Below are 17,293 nucleotides of genomic sequence, written 5' to 3' on the forward strand. Positions count from 1 at the left end.
AATCGCCTCCAGACGCAGCTCCAATCCGCTGCCAAACGCAGATCCAATCACCGCCAAACACAGCTACATACCGCTGCCAAACACAGCTCCAATCGCCGCCAGACACAGCTTCATATCGCTACCAAACGCAGCTCCATACCGCTGTAGAACGCAGCTCTACAACGCTGCAAACACAGCTCCACATCGCTGCAAAACACACCTTCACAACGCTGCAAACGCAGCTTCATATCGCTGCAGGACGCGCTTCCAGATGCTGCGTTCAAACACAGAATCCATGCCAGAACGCAAGCCAAGCCTCTGACTCATTCAAACACAATCCATACGGTTACGAGAATACCGCTGATCACCCATGATCTGGGGAGTTGTTTTAGTGGGTTGTCACACTCAAATAATGGGGCAACTAAACCCCCATATAGGAGCGGATTAAGGTGTCAGTTACACCCCTAATCTTCCTATAAAATGTCAACAAACTCAACAGAGTTAAAGGAGGAAAAAAAGGGGGCCGATTGGAGAGAGGATCAAAAGGCAGCAATCTTCAACAACTGAAGATCTCTAAAGGGGGCCGATTGGAGAGAGGATCAAAAGGCAGCAATCTTCAACAACTGAAGATCTCTCGAGATTCGAAACTTAGTTTATTAACCGAATTATTTCGGTCCAAACAACTCTTCTTCACCAGAGTTTATTACTAATCCTGAACTACAAAGTTCATTAAGAGTTCTTGATCAGACCGACCACACAAGTCAGTTATTCCAGTGAGTATAGATATTCGGATCGTCAACGAGAAGCAAACTCGACACAAGCATTCGAGGGAGGCATCTCATCGCTACCGTGAAGAACCCAGAATTAAACAAAGGGGAGGATTCAAATCAATCCTCTTCTCTTTTATAATCAGGAAATCCAAATTGTAATCAAGAGTTGAGAGAGTTGTAGACATTCTTTTTCTAAACAGTTAGAGAGAATAAAATCAAACACGATTCTTTCATCGTTTTCTTATTACAAATTTTCCGACAAACAAAAGATGGTGACTCCGCTGGGGACTAGCTTCTCTTACGAAGAAGTGGTGGCGCAATCCAACGTTCACCTCACTGGAACTACTGTCGAAACTCTTAGCGTAGAGTTCGACCAAGCCAAGTATGAGGAGGCCCTCTCCTCTGGATCGCTTAGCCCTAAAGCTAGGCAAGATGCCTGTAAGATCTCTAGGGAAGTCTTAACTGCTGTTGAGACGCCGAAGAAAGCCCTCTCCTTTGGCCAAAGCCTTAAACTCGCTTTGCAAGTTGAAGATTCCACAAAACTCACTTTGCAAGTTGAAGATTCCACACGGCGTGTACTGGGTTGTAAGAGGCCTATGACGGAGGAAGATCCAATCAACGCCGACGTCGCTGCCAAGGCTCTGAAACAAGCCAAGAAGAACGCCGCTCGAAGACAGAGGAGATCCATCCGACGAGCGCATCTCCGAGAAAACCAATCCCTGGTCCAATGCAAGGATTGTGTCTTTGGGGCTCTGCCTAAACATTACATTCCTACACCAGAACGCATACTTCGAGGTAACGAGTCCAACTATGAGCCTCGGGTGATATAACTTAAACACGACCCTCAGTGGTGTGTTGTCCATCCAAAACACAGCGCTGGTAAGAGTAAACACGCGCCTCATGAGTGCGTCCAAATTAAATAGGACCCTAAGGGGTCTGTTTTATCAAATAAACGCCGGCCAAGGCCTGGTGTTTATAGATCACAACGCGACCCTCGCACTTCGACTCCAGAACGCGATGTGGTTCGCCAAGTTCAAGAGAGTCGACATGGGCTTAAGATTCATGTCCGAGAAGAACCAGTCTCACCCACTCATGGACAGGGGGTCTTATTTCCGATGAAGAATCACTCTCAAGTCTCTGATTTGTGAGAATTACTCTCCAGTGGAAAACCAATGCAACAGACAAGTCATTCGTGCCATTGTGAACGAATTATTTCAGTACTCCTCTCCGAATGCCACTGTTGCGCACCTAAATCCCAACAATCTGTGTTCGACAGACTGGTGGATGCCGTAAGACCCACCAAGAGACGACGTCGTCAGAAGAAGAAGGTTTCTGAAGCCGAATATCCCCAGGTCACCATCAACATGACCGGCAGAGGGAAAGCCTCGCATCCTAGTTCTGATGAATCACAAAGAAGCCATTCCCTGACCGTTCGGGAAATTTATGACGAGTTTGAAGGAGTATATCTACATACTCGAACACAGACAGGAGCTATCCGCTCAGTAGACTATCGAAGATTGGCCAAAGGAATTACTTCCGATGATGAACATTCGGCAATCGTTGAATCTCAGTCTTCAAGCTCCGTCGTGGCACGAGAGACTTCTGTTTATATGACGGGGAATCCTGAAGACTTAGCCAAAATAGTGGACGAACATCATATCATGCTCCACGCACAACAAGAAACCCTTCTTCAAATGAAGGACATGTTGGCTCAGCTCCTTGCTGAAAAAGACCAAAGACCAGAAGCCTCTCGGAAGACAACCTCTAAAGGAAAGCAGAAGATGCTCGAGAATTTGGATCATAAAACTCAAAATTTGGAGTCTTCTTCCGAAAACGAGAAAGAAACGGATAAAGAACCAAATCCTTAGTCAACCAAAGTGGATGAGCTAGAAGCACGCCTAAACGCAATGGCTAACAGAAGCGAGCTTCGCGAGGAAGGTGTGATACGGCCTTATCCTGCTGAGTGGGACACAGCTCCCTACCCACCGAAGTTCAAGGCTCCTACCTTGCAGCCATTCGATGGTACAGGATCGCCAAATCAGTACATCTACTACTTCAAGTCACAGACGGGAGATGTGGTGGCAAACGACGCCATTCTAACCCGTTTGTTCATCGGTACTCTTAAAGGAGTTGCCTTCGAGTGGTTTATGAAATTGCCTGCTGGATCTATTCAGAAATGGGTAGATTTGGAAAGGCTCTTCTTATCCAGGTTCTTCGAAGACGATACGAAAGTCTCGGTCCCGACTCTTCTCGCCACAAAGCAAAAGAAAGGAGAGTCCATCAAGACTTATGTGGAAAGGTTCCGCAGCAAGGCATTGTGATGCCCGTCAGGTATGACTCAATCAACCTTAGTTGAAACCTGCAGGCACAACTTGCAGACCCAGCTCCTGGCTCAGATGGGAGTAGAGGAATGTCGTTCCTGGAGATAGCTAGTTTCACAAGGAGAACAAGCCGAGGAGATTGTTGCTCGGGTCAAGGCTGAAGAAGTTATCCAACCCAAGCCACAACAGCAGCGCAACCAGAACAATGCGCCACGCTCCAAGCGAAAAGAGACATTGGCTGTCGATACCGACACACGCACACCCTCGGGGAAGCAAGGCAAGGCACCAAACCCACCAAGAGCGCCTAAGCAATACTCATTCAAAGAAGAGCATGTGGACACTCTGTTCCAACTACTTCGAAAGAACAATAAATTGCAGCTCCCCGAGATTAGAAAACCAGATGAAGCAGGGAAGGTAGATGACCCCAAGTATTGTCGTTATCACAGGTTCCTCGGGCATCCTACCCAGAAGTGCTATGTCTTCAAAGACATCTTGCAAAACTTGGTGAACGCTAACGTGCTCACCCTGAAGCCAGAGCAGAAGACTGTATCCACTAACTTGATAGCAATCCAGTTCGGTGATTTTCTCCCTGTAGCTGCTACAGATGGCGTCATTCCCATCCATAAAGGGGAAATGCACTTGAAAAACACTGATTTACACAATCAGAAGGACAGGGGGTTGGTACCCCTCACTATCTCAAAAGGAAAGATCATGTGGGTCCATCCTGACCTGGTTGGGGATCAACAGTGGACAAGCACCTCGTCTAAGCAGAAAAGAGGCAAGGCTAAGTCATCCAACATGATTAGCCCCTCTAGGAATGATAATGATGATCATCTCAAACCTCTCACCGACTCGGAAGAAGTGAGAATCGTCCTGGCTAGGAATGATAATGATGATCATCTCAAACCTCTCACCGACTCGGAAGAAGTGAGAATCGTCCTGGCGGCATACCCAGGAGACAACCCTGGCACTCGGTCAGGAAAAGCTTACTTAAGAGACTATGGCTAGAATGCTCAAGAAGTCAAAGAACAGCCCCAAGACGCTAGGGGTTCTATACCAAATAAGCCGACCGATAAAGGGAAACAAAAAGAGCTCCGGTTCAATAAAAATCTTCACCAGGATCCTGGGGAGTCGAGCGCTCCCTTCCAATTCAACGTCATGGCGCAGCTGGCCAACATACCGGCCAAAATTACCTTATATGAACTCCTGAGGTTGTCCAAAACTACTAAAGAAGCTCTCATCGAAGCCTTAAAGAATACGGAGAGCTTTATCACTCAAGTCGCTCCGATTCCTAAAACATCTGAAGATCAGCCTTGCATACAATGCTCACAAGCAGCAAGAAGTCTACCGTGCATATCATTCACTCAGGAGGATATGCAAGTGAAACATAAACATGACAGACCCTTGTACTACACAGGATACATCGGGCATCAGAAATCAGCCGTGTTCAGGTTGACCCAGGTTCGACACTCAGCATCATGCCTTAAAGAGTCATGCAAGTCTTGGGGATTCCTATGCACCGGTTGAACGCTACTCAAACTACCATTTTCGGGTTCAATGCTAACGACACTCGGCCCCTGGGAAAGATCAAACTCAGATGCCAGATTGGAGACCTCAAGTCCGAAGTGACTTGTTATATCATAGATGCGGACACGTCCTACAATCTATTGTTGGGACGACCATGGATTCATGCAAATCGCATTGTCCCGTCCACTCTCCATCAAGTTATGAAGTATGCCAATGAGGGAGGTGAAGTTCAAACCCTGATTGTGGAAAAATACCCTTTTAGAGGAGTGGAAAACTTTCATACAGATTCGGTCTTCTACATAGAATCGCAAGAGAAAGAAGAGATTGACAGCGGTAACGAAGCTCGATGAAGCACTTCCTCCCTTGCCGGAAGATAAGATAGCCAGGGCGAATATTTATGAGCCACCAGAAGACACCTCTACTGAGTATGGTGAAAGAATTCCGCCCTGGGGTATCTTGATAGACCTCTCCATATGCGCCGCCCTCGAAAATGGGAAACTTACAAGCGATCTCGTAATTATGATCCCGCCAAACGCAGCTCCAATCGCCGCCAGACGCAGCTTCATACCGCTGCCAAACACAGCTCCAATCGCCGCCAGATGCAGCTTCATATTGCTACCAAACGCAGCTCCATACCGCTGCAGAACGCAGCTCTACAACGCTACAAACGCAGCTCCACATCGTTGCAAAAGACACCTTCACAACGCTGCAAATGTAGCTTCATATCACTGCAGGACGCGCTTCCAGATGCTGCGTTCAAACACAGAATCCATGCCAGAACGTAAGCCAAGCTTCTGACTCATTCAAACACAATCCATGCGGTTACGAGAAGACCGCTGATCACCCACAATCTGGGGAGTGGTTTTAGTGGATTGTCACACCCGAATAATGGGGCAACTAAACCCCCATATAGGAGCGGATTAAGGGGTCAGTTACACCCCTAATCTTCCTATAAAATGTCAACAAACTCAACAGAGTTAAAGGAGGAAAAAAAGGGGGCCGAATGGAGAGAGGATCAAAAGGCAGCAATCTTCAACATCTGAAGATCTCTCGAGATTCGATACTTAGTTTATTAACCGAATTATTTCGGTCCAAACGACTCTTCTTCACCATAGTTTGTTACTGATCCTGAACTACAAAGTTCATTAAGAGTTCTTGATCAGACCGACCACACAAGTCAGTTATTCCAGTGAGTATAGATATTCGGATCGTCAACGAGAAGCAAACTCGACGCAAGCATTCGAGGGAGGCATCTCATCGCCACCGTGAAGAACCCAGAATTAAACAAAGGGGAGGATTCAGATCAATCCTCTTCTCTTTTGTAATCAGGAAATCCAAATTATAATCGAGAGTTGAGAGAGTTGTAGACATTCTTTTTCTAAACAGTTAGAGAGAGAATAAAATCAAACACGATTCTTTCATCGTTTTCTTATTACAAATTTTCCAACAAACAGAATTTCAAGAGAAAAATAAGGTGGCATTATTGCTTCTGAACCAAATAGAATGCAGTAAGTGGTCTAGCAAGCAACAGAGACTTGACCTCTGTGCTTAAATTACCCAGGCATTTATTTTGATAAAGAGTAAAACATGATGATTAAAAAATAAAGCGGAGTTCTATTACCAAACAAAATGCTTACCTGAGCATCTCGTGGGTCAATTCGTGCAGTCTTGCTGAAGATTTCCAGGGCCTTCTCATTTTGACCAAGCTAAACATAAATGTGGCCAACAGCCTTTTAAAAGGAAAAAACCAATCAGATTAATAGCCAAACAAAATAATAAATTCAAATTTTAAGAACAATCTTTTTTTATGTCATATTTATCTTCATGCACTCACAATTTTCATGGAAAACCGCCAACACCTTTTCAAAGCTTGAAAGAGAACTCTTAAAATCTCCTAGTTTTAGTTGGACTTGTCCCAAGCCTACTCAGAGATCAGTGCATCAAGAATTAACACAATCAATGGATAGGAAAACATCAAATCAAGCATGACTGCTAGATGAAAAAGAAAATGACATGCAGCCATACAACCATTAGAAAACTGACCTCAATATAAATTAAAAAAATGTTTTTGACTCTTTAACAGGCACGTGTAAAGTCCATATTTTCAATCGTTCGTATATACTTATATAAAAGCTACGCCTTTCTACAGATCAAGGCATCTGCTATCTATAAAATACATGAACTACGGAGATATTATGCACACACTGTATGCTCGCTAGAAATATAGTGGTGTGCAATTGACAAAATCTCAGAGATATTCCTACATATGTTAAATGATTTATGTAAGAGGGTAAATCAGCAGCATAATTCATGTTCTTCTAACATGTGCAAGCTTAATGCAAGTAGTTTCCAAGGATGTGCCAGCTATTTCGATGATTGCCCTAAAACACAAATCTACAGACCTTTAACCTCATTATCAAGTAACAGCACTATATCTCATCTCTTGCATAGCCATTTCCATTTCGAACTTGAAGATTTCCTTCTGCTTAGCCAGGGCCTCTTCAATGATTTTGGCTATCTGCTCGGTGTTGACCATGAACACTTCTCGAGCTTGCCCTACGCTAGACGTTGTATCGTCAGAGGCGAGAGCGGAATAAGAATCTGAGAGTTCATCATCGGAATGGACTTCTTCATGGATCCCATGGTCGTCGTTATCTCCGACGGCTTCTAGCTGAAGTTGAGCTATTCTCGCATTGACTCTGCTCCCTAGAGAGAAGTTAGGGTAGGAACCACTTGGAACAATTGGAGATTTTCCCTTGTTGACCATGTTGATGGTAACTTCTGGGAGTCCATCATCTCGAGCAATCGATCCTCTTTGGTGGAAATGCCCTGGTTTGGGCTTTGTTGTTCCATCGAAGATCCCCTCGAATATCGAGACCATCTGCGGAACGGTCTTGGGGCAACTACATGTTGATAATACTGCCCTGATAAATTTGGTACACGGACAGTGAGAATCCGCTTCCCGGGTGTTTAAAATAACATAATATCACATCTGAAGATGCATAATCAATATTCAACATTCAATATGTTTTTCACCTTGCTGTGGTAAGACCTTGCCAAATTGTACTATGAATGTGATTTTGTCAAGCCATGGTTGCTTGTAGCTAGAGCAGTCTTCGTTAACTGTTCAACCAAAAAATGCTATCCAGTAAAGAAAAAGTGATTTTCTAAATGATTTAGCGCCATTGAACAATAAGGGTATATTTCAAAGCCCTTTGCATTTTCTCCATTCCGTTGCGAATTCCATAAGCTACAAAAAAACGATGCAAAGGTGATCAAGATATGTTGAGCCGAACTCCTCAGAAGAAGCAAAATCAAGAGAGAACATGCACTCTAACATAAGATATATGATATCATTCACTCCTTAATTTAACATTGCACATTCATGTTACCTTCATTTGTTTGCAAATCACTGACGTTGCAGTCGGAGTAACCTATCGGCTGCTCACATGGGTTCTCAGGTATAACGCGTTCGTCTGTACGACGTGTTTTCTTCTGAGTAAACGTTGCCTTGTTGGCCCCTGCAAGAGTCGCACGTTTGGAATCACACCTTTGTGAGGGTGAAACCTTAACGGACCACATAATTAACTTGCCTGTAGGACTCGGTGAAAGGCCTATCGAGCTTTCTCGGACTGACCTAGTCTGTAGCGACATAGAGCTATACCAAGTCTCACAGCTCCAGGACAATTAGGATGCACTTGCAATGCCCTCCACTCAAAGTTTTTAAAATAAGTTAACAGAGCGGTCTACTTGCAAATTGAAGTTAAATCCTTGATATTATTTTGAAATTTAAAAAGAGAAATAAAGTCAGAACATGAGAAAAGAAACAAACCTTAAATAACTTCAAAGAGTTTTTATATGAGTCTGTAGCTTTATACTGCTCTTGGCTTTCTCCCTGGTTAAACTCAACACAAGCCTAAAAGAGAAATTCTGACTCAAACTACAGGCATAAAATTCCTAATATACAGCTTCACCAACGAACAAAAACCAAATGCTGAGATTCAAAAAGAGATTTAGGAAAAAGAGCACACGAATGTAAAACTACTTCAGTAAGACTCGTTATGCAATATTAGCCAAGCATAATTCATCACATCATCATCCCAGTCACCATACATTTAGATGTTGAAAGAAATTAGGGGAAAAGGAAAAATAAAGAATAGGTGATAAATTAAATGAAGGTATCAAAGACAGCTATATGTGGCATATAAAAGCTAAATGATGTCCCTCATCATAAAAAAAGAAAAAGAACAAAATGATTAATATTATCATCTAGTCTTTTTTCCATCAAAGTGTCAAATACATCGAAAATCTAGTCTTTTTTCCATCAAAGTGTCAAATACATCGAAAAAAGTTAAATCAAAAGATGACATAATTTTACAAGTGGTTGATACCCTGATATCAAGCAAATCAAAAGATGACATAATTTTACAAGTGGTTGATACCCTGATATCAAGCATCTAAATAGGTGAAGAACTATTGGTAAAGGAAATCATCGTCAGGAGAAAGGCTTGTCATGAATCTTGGAAGGATGCATAGGAAAGTCTGCTATTTAATGTAGAACAACTTTCATTTGGAAGATCACAAAAAGATGTAAAGAAAATTGTTCAACATTGAATAGTAGACATTCATTTTTGGGAAGGGCATACTATTCTACTAAATTTAAATTGTGTGATACAACATTGGTATAAATCATAGTTTCACGAGTTGTGAAAACTCAAAACAAGTGTGAAATTTTCTCTTTATCCTTTTTTCTTGGCTCTCTAGTTTCCTTTAAGTGTGAAATTTTCTCTTTATCCTTTTCTTCTTGGCCCTCTAGTTTCTTTTACAAATCTCAAATGCTGCCTGAAACCATCTCCAATCATTTGGTATCATAAATAAAAGAAACAGCTAGAAGATGGTTCCGCACTATTTAAAATTTGAGATTTGTGATGAAAAGCCGGAGAAAAAAGAAAGATACGGAGCACTTTTTAGACTTCCTTTAGGGTTTCACACTTTGTATAACTAGTATTTCACACCCAAAATTGCATCAATCTGATACTAAAAGAATGCTACTTTCTATTTCAACAAAATTAGAGGTTTTGAAAACATTTTTGTCCTTCTTATTCAAGAAAAATCAGTTTACAGTTATGAAACTCAAGCACCGATAATTTAATTCGCATTATAGAGCTTTTATCACAATAAAACAAAAGATTTTCCAAACAATTAGGCTGTACAAATTCCTAAATCAACTATAACTGAACAAATAAATTATCTTGACAATTAAAATCCTAGATATTAAAAGTCTCAGCCTATTTCTCTCCTTTTATTTCTATTAGTGATTTTTGCTGCTACAATTATTGTCCCCTCCTTTTCTCTTCATTTATTCTACATTGACTTTCCAAATGGAAGTCCCCATTCTACATCACCATAAAATTCATGCAATTTAAGCTCGTGGAAGCAAAGACAAACCTCCAAAATTATCCTTATCTAAGAAAAAGTGCAGAAAGAAAGATTGTTACTATAAACTTAAGATACAAATAAACCCAAAGAGCAAAAATAAAAGATGTCTCATAGAGTAGGACTTAGTAGAATGAGCACACCTTAAAAGATGTCTCATAGAGTAGGACTTAGTAGAATGAGCACACCTGACCAAGAAGAGCAGGGATGTTATCAGGATCTTCATCAAAAACTATTTTAAAGAAACCAGAAGCTTGCTGGAGGTCACCTTTGGCCACAAAAAGATACCCTGAATAAATATGTAAAGTTGATGGATAACTGATTAGCAAGTGCAACTCATTGATAATATAACAATTTCCTACTAATGTCTCACAATAGATTACAGAAAAAATAAGGATAAAAGAAAGGAAAATAAGTCCTTATTGAACAGTTAGACTACAATCATTTTTCTTTATATAAGTGAGTTTGATACACGTGATAAATGTTTAATATCGGTATTGGAAGCCCAAATGGAAAAGATGGAAGACATTATTGAGCTATGCATAATATAGCCAAATAATTATAACAAGAATCTGATAGATTGACGAGATAAACTAAACATCAATTAGATTTGATATTATTAAACTACAATTTTAGAAAATAATCTTAATTTTTCTTCGAGTCTATCCAATCAAACTATGTCTAGTCAAAGAAAATCTATTACTATTATTCTATTACTATTATTATTTAAGAAAAGCTGCAATTTCGGTTCACCCATGTGTGTCAAATTCTCAAAAAAATCAACATGTCCTCAACAATTTATTGCACACCAAAATTAATTAGAAGCACAAAATTGGAAAGATCAACATCCTAACTACCATCCACTACTTGATAACTACCCCCACTCCCCATATTTTCTAATAGTAAGATACTTTACGTCATGCGACAATAATTTTCTAAAAATACATTCACATCAGTATTGATTATTAAGGAGTTAAAAGAATTTTGCGCACAACTTTACCATGTAATGCATGCATTGCGTGCACCAGTAAGGGCGGAAGAAAACTGTTATTTAAGGATTAAGCAACTATTAGAGAGGAAAGTAAATAGTGTGAACTTCAAACTGTTACCGTGATATTGAAATGTGAGGCAAGGGTACCTATTACTACATATCACACAAGCATATCTGTTTCGGGTGGCGAGGTGTGTGGAAAAGGACAAAGGTTAATGAATGAACAGTGATACTATACAGAATTAATACAATAATGCATCAAGTGAATTGCATTTTAAACATTGTTATCGATTAAAAAAACCTGTTACTATGTAAGCTCTTTCTACAAGACACTCACCTTTACCGATCCATGTCGATGGTTCATGAACATCGATCCTTGATGCTCTATTGTAATATTGAGTTGCTATCTTAAAATTCTCATTATTTTCTCATTTCATCTCAAGATTCCCCAGATAAGTATGATATGCCCCCCAAAGCATTTAGGATAGCAATCTGCTCGTACTTCACATCAGCATAATACTCATAGATTTCTGCAACATGAACAATATCATAAACACATAGTGCTCGTTGATTTTAGCAACATAAATAATGCCGGAAATAGTACCACATATATGCAAAATGTAAACATATAACGCAAAACATATGCACGACTATTGGGATGAGTGATGATAATAGAAACAACATAAAGAAATTTTAATAACACGATGCTCATCAGTTATCTCTTCGCTTAAAATGATCCTTTTTTCTCTAGCAATTTAGAGGAAAAAACACTTAAAATCAAATACCTGGACCCGAACCTTCCTCCAAAATTTGCCGAAACTGTTCGATTTTTCCTTGCTGTAAGTATTCTCTCTGCACGCATAACAACGAAACAGCAGTTTATAGATTATTACATTCTGAAAGTTTTTAGAAGTAATTGGTGAGCCAATCAAGAAGTTAAGCCCCAACTAAGTCTAAGAAATTCCTCGCGAGGGTAAATCTTGAAATCTTCATCGAGTTCAATTCAGGGTTTAGCGACTGACCGTGATGATTATCCAGAGACGAGAGGGGCCTGCTCGACTTTGAGGATGTCGAGGATGTCGGATACATTCCTCGGCAATTGATCGAGGGCGACCCTGACCTCCTTCTCTGAGTTCTAGACTGGTATGTAAACCGACCCCATTGCTCGAGCGACCGAGCGCCTGGTCAGTTCGCCGGAGCTAGGGTTTCGATCGATCGATCGATCGACCGCCGAGTTCTCCCATGGGGGAGAGAATGAGGGGAGAGAGAGAACGAGAGAGAGAGAGAGAGAATTGCTATCGGATTTGGGTAGGATAAATTTTGAAAACAGACCCCTTTGCAAAAATATTCCTAAAAAAAACTCGTTTCCACTTTATTTTTTAAAAACCACCTAGTTTCGGCCTCTGTGCTGAAACAAGGTCGGTTTTTGGGAAAAATGTTCACGAACATCACGGGAGTTGAACTCGCTTGAAGTTTTTTTAAAACAAAACTGCACGGGAGTTAAAGTCCCGTGAAGTTTTCTTTTGAAAAAGCTTCACGGGAGTTCAACTCCCATGAAGTCTGGGAACATTTTTCGTAAAAAACGACCCAGTTTCAGCCCTGAGGCTAAAACTAGGTCATTTTTTGCAAATATTTTTAAAACATGTCTTTTTTGGGAATAATTTTGTAAAGGGGTCTGTTTTCAAAATTTGCCCGATTTGGGTATTAGGGTTTAAGTGAAAGCTTTTGCGGGATTCGATAGCTTGAACAAACCTTTAGAAATACGGGTGCACTCTGTCCGGATACGGCTCGGATATGATGCTTACCAGATCCATATTCGTTTACCCATCTCGGATACGGATACGGATATAGATATACCTCAGTAAGGAAAATTCATAACCATATCTGCTAAAATCGGATACAGTTACGGATATACATGCGGATATATGAGCGGATATGCATGCGGATACAAAACAAATATGAGAAAACTAGATAGTATGGAGAAAAACATAGTTCATGTGATACAAAAGAGTTCGTTAATATGTTCATTATAATTGAAAAGTTAAGATTAGACATATTGACCATCAAAATTAATCACAAATCCATAATCTAAGAATGGAAACTATCGTAAGAGTATGACTAATATGTATTCGGATACGGATACAGATATTTTACTATAAAACTATATACGTAACTATATCCTATTGGTTATAGATTTGAGTAACCATCTACATATCCTAACGGATACGGTTACAGATATTTCCTCGGATATGGATACAGTTTAGCACCCCTATTTAGAAAGGATTGTAACTTCAGCATTAGTTGTTTACGCAGTCTTTTTTGGGGGTAATTAGCACTTAAAAGGACCCAAACTTTCCTTTATTTTGCACTTATACACCCTCACTGAAGTTTTTAAAATTTACACTTTGATACGTGCTATTTATAGAAACGTTAAAATGTCCGTCAAAGAATATTTCGTGCGACTCGTGCATGCTACTTTTAGAATTTTTTTCATACTTAATTTTTTGTTAAATACACTGTTAAAATCTACGTTAATTTATTTAAACCTACTTCAATTCTATTTTGCAATTGATTATAAGAGGACTAAACAATAAATTTCCCCGGTTTTTATCTAGGGTTAGGGTCTGCAACTCCATGGAAAAGCTCTTAGCACCGCCTCGAGCCCCGTTCGCTTTCTTGCTGCCCTTTTCTTCCTCTCCCTCTTCGTCTTCGATCAGCAGATGATCAGGCCAGCTAGGGTTTCGGATTCAGGCCAGCTTAGGGTTTCATTGAGCAGTTCAGAAGGAGTCACGACTACGAAGGTAAAGATCTCCATTCCCAGTTTCCTGGCTGTGGAATTTTCACGAACACTAGTCCTGCCTTTTATTGACTGCATGCTTGTTTTTTTGATTTTTTTGATTATTTCGTTGCTATGTTTTCTTAAATCTCATATACTATAATCTTGAAATGTTTCTCAAAAGTGGCATCTTTTGGATTTTTGAATAAAGACAGGATTTTTTATAAGTTTACGGGAGGGAATATTTTGGGATAATGTGAGGTTCTCAAACGTCTGTTGATCATTCCAGCTCCATTTCTGGCCATGGCAGAGATCGAAGCTCTGTATGATAAAGGTTAATAACAGTGGGAATTAGCCTACATGAAGGTACTTCTTAAGGATTCCTTAAGCTCTGTATGATAAAGGTTAATAACAGTGGGAATTAGCCTACATGAAGGTACTTCTTAAGGATTCCTTTAGATGTTATGGATCACTTTCTGTGAAGGTGGGAATTAGCCTACATGAAGGTACTTCTTAAGGATTCCTTTAGATGTTATGGATCACTTTCTGTGAAGAGTAAATTTAAAACAGAGCCTACAGTTCAGAAGAATTCCTTTAGACTTTATGGATCACTTTCAGTGAATTACTTTCAGTGAATCAAATTTCACAATATATGGTAAAAATTGCGATGAAAGTAAATTTCACAAGATTGGTAAAATTTTTTGAGGGTTTCAGTAAACTGACCTGTCAACCTCCAATGACATTGATGACCTTCACCTCCAGTGACGTTGACAACTTTCTACAGCGTAGGGATCAGTCTTCGCCATGGGTTTTGCCGATAGGTTTCTTTGGAAATAAGGGATGTAGGGATGAGACTCTGAGACTTTCTATATATGCGTATCACCCTTCGGTGACGCTTGGGTTCTCGAGGCAGAGCACAATTTCTCTAGTCGATGGAGACGAGCAGATGATTTGGGGAGTTGAAGGTGATTTCTGAGATCCAAGGAAACGAAGAGGTGATCTTGGGAAATGAAGAACAGGGGAAAGAACGGCTACGGGTGATAGGAGATCTTGTGAATTGAAGAAAGGGTAAAACAAATAATGTGGGGGAAATTGTTAAGAGTGAGGAGGTAGAAGAAAGGGTATGTTGTAGGTATCTAAAAATACCTATAGGTGTCCGCACACAGCTCGAGACGGAGAGAAGATGACGAACGTCGTTATCTGAGTCTAGGAGGATTATCTGATACCGACAAGCACATGAACCAGAATGGCAAACCAACTATGTCTCATACGCTCACCGGCCACCTCTAATTGGCCATCACACCTGTCGGTCAGCTCGCGCACGTCAGTCAGCTCCAAGTGACTGAACACGCTCGTCAGTCAACTCACGTGCGTCGGTCAGCTCCAAGTGACCAAACGCACTTGTCAGTCAGATCACGCACGTTGGTCAGCTCCAAGTTCCATAAAGAACCTAACGAGTGCATGGAACTAGTTAACAAAGCATGCAAGTCAATGGAATGATGAAATATGCAATTCAAGTCCGGAGAAGTTAGAAAATGTCGAACACCTCAAAGTGGTCCACAAAAAAAGAGGCATTTATACCATGCTATAATTTGAATCTGAGGAAACTCAAAAGATAGAAATTGTAGGTATCTTCGTCAGCTTTCTAACGCATCTTGAACCAGCTCAATCTAAGGTCAGACAAGAGAGTTAAGACCAAAATATGCCCAAGTGCCAAACTGACCCGCGCGGCGGCGGGTCGGATCAATCCGACCCGCACGGCGGTACGTCGGCAAGAACCGACCAGTGCTCATGCAAGTCATATCAGTCCGTCTCACGCCCAGAACTGCGTGTAACCTCCAAAATATGTTTTTAGGCTATTTCGGTCGGTTTCTTCTATTCCAGAGGTTCCTAGCTGCCTAGATATCATCTACAAACGTGGTTAGGCCATTATTAACTAAAGATAAGGCCAAATAACTCATTCTTATCAGAAAACCCCCAACCGAAGTCTATAAATACAGGCCTAGGGGCCCATTTTATAAGGATGGAATATTATCAAGACGAGGAGGTGCTGTCGGATTGAGGAGTCAAAGGAGCACGAATTTCAGAGGAGGCTAGAGGTGCTGTCGGATTGAGGAGTCAAAGGAGCACGAATTTCAGAGGAGGCTAACTGATCTCGGCGAAGTTCTTCAGCATAAAGAGGCACGAATTTCAGAGGAGGCTAACTGATCTCGGCGAAGTTCTTCAGCATAAAGAGGGAGAGTTCGAGAGATATGAAGCCACGTCCATCCGTTCCTCGAGATTAGGCTTAGTCTTAATCTTGAGAAGAGCTACTGATTTTGCTTGGTCGATTTTAGAGCAGCTTAAAGCGAATACTTCCTTGGTGAAGTAGGAGCTTTGTCAATTTTCTGTTAACCGGATCTGATTCGTAGGTGGTCCACGGATATCGACATCCCCAGCATAGGTAAAGATACCATGTAGAGCAATAGGCGATAAACACATGTTGCGTGTTGTTTGAAAGAGAGTTGTAATCTATTTTCATTGTATTAAAAGTCTTATAAAAAGGCTAGCTTTATTTTGAATTTATTGTAATGCCCGAAGTTGTAATAAATTCAGCAATAAAAATAATTTTCTACCCAAACACACTGGCAACCATAGTGAGAGCTAACAGCTTCTGCATCTCGGTTGAAGTGGTCGAATATGAGTTCGACCAACTGATGTTTGAGGAGTATCCATCGTCCTCATCCTACAGATACCCCCAAGCGTGTTTGCGTAGAAAATTGTTTTCAATGCTGAATTCATTATAACTTCAGGTGTACAATAAATTCAAAACAAAGCTAGCCTTTTTATAAGACTTTTAATACAATGAAAATAGATTACAACTCTCTTTCAAACAACATGCAACAGGTGTTTATCGCCTATTGCTTTGAGTGTGATCTTTGCTTGTGCCGGGGATGTCGATATCCGTAGATCGCCTACGGATCAGATCCGGTTGACAGAAAATTAACAAAGCTCCTACTTCACCAAGGAAGTATTCGCTTGAAGTTCTGAAATTGACCAAGTGAAATCAATAGCCCTTCTCAAGATTAAGACTAAGCCTAATCTCGAGGAACGAACGGACGGGGCTTCAGATCTCTTGAGCTCTCCCTCTTTATGCTAAAAAACTTTGCCGAGATCAGTTAGCCTCCTCTAAAATTCATGCTCCTTTGACTCCTCAATCCGGCAGCACCTTCTCGTCTTGATAATATTCCACCCCTGTGAAATGAGCCCCTAGGCCGGTATTTATAGCCTTCGGTTGGAGGGTTTTCGGATAAGAATGAGTGATTTGGTCTTATCTTCAGTTAATAACAGCCTAACCATATTTGTAGATGATATCTAGGTAGTTATGAACCTTTGGAACAGAAGTAACCGATCGAAACAGCCTAAAAATGTGTTTTGGAGGTTACAGGCAGTTCAGGGCGTGAGACGGACTAATGTGACCCGCGTGGGCACGGGTCGGCTTTGGCCGACCCAC

General features: G+C 40.9%; 2 pseudogenes; one reads left to right on the plus strand and one right to left on the minus strand.

Annotated features, from left to right (window-relative positions):
• Positions 1-12,186, minus strand: part of LOC109845936 — an 80,278-nt pseudogene extending 68,092 nt beyond the window's left edge.
• LOC109844993 overlaps positions 13,799-17,293 on the plus strand; it is a 93,855-nt pseudogene continuing 90,360 nt past the window's right edge.

This window comes from Asparagus officinalis, chromosome 6, assembly GCF_001876935.1.
Source record: "Asparagus officinalis chromosome 6, Aspof.V1, whole genome shotgun sequence".
Classification (NCBI taxonomy): Eukaryota; Viridiplantae; Streptophyta; class Magnoliopsida; order Asparagales; family Asparagaceae; genus Asparagus; species Asparagus officinalis.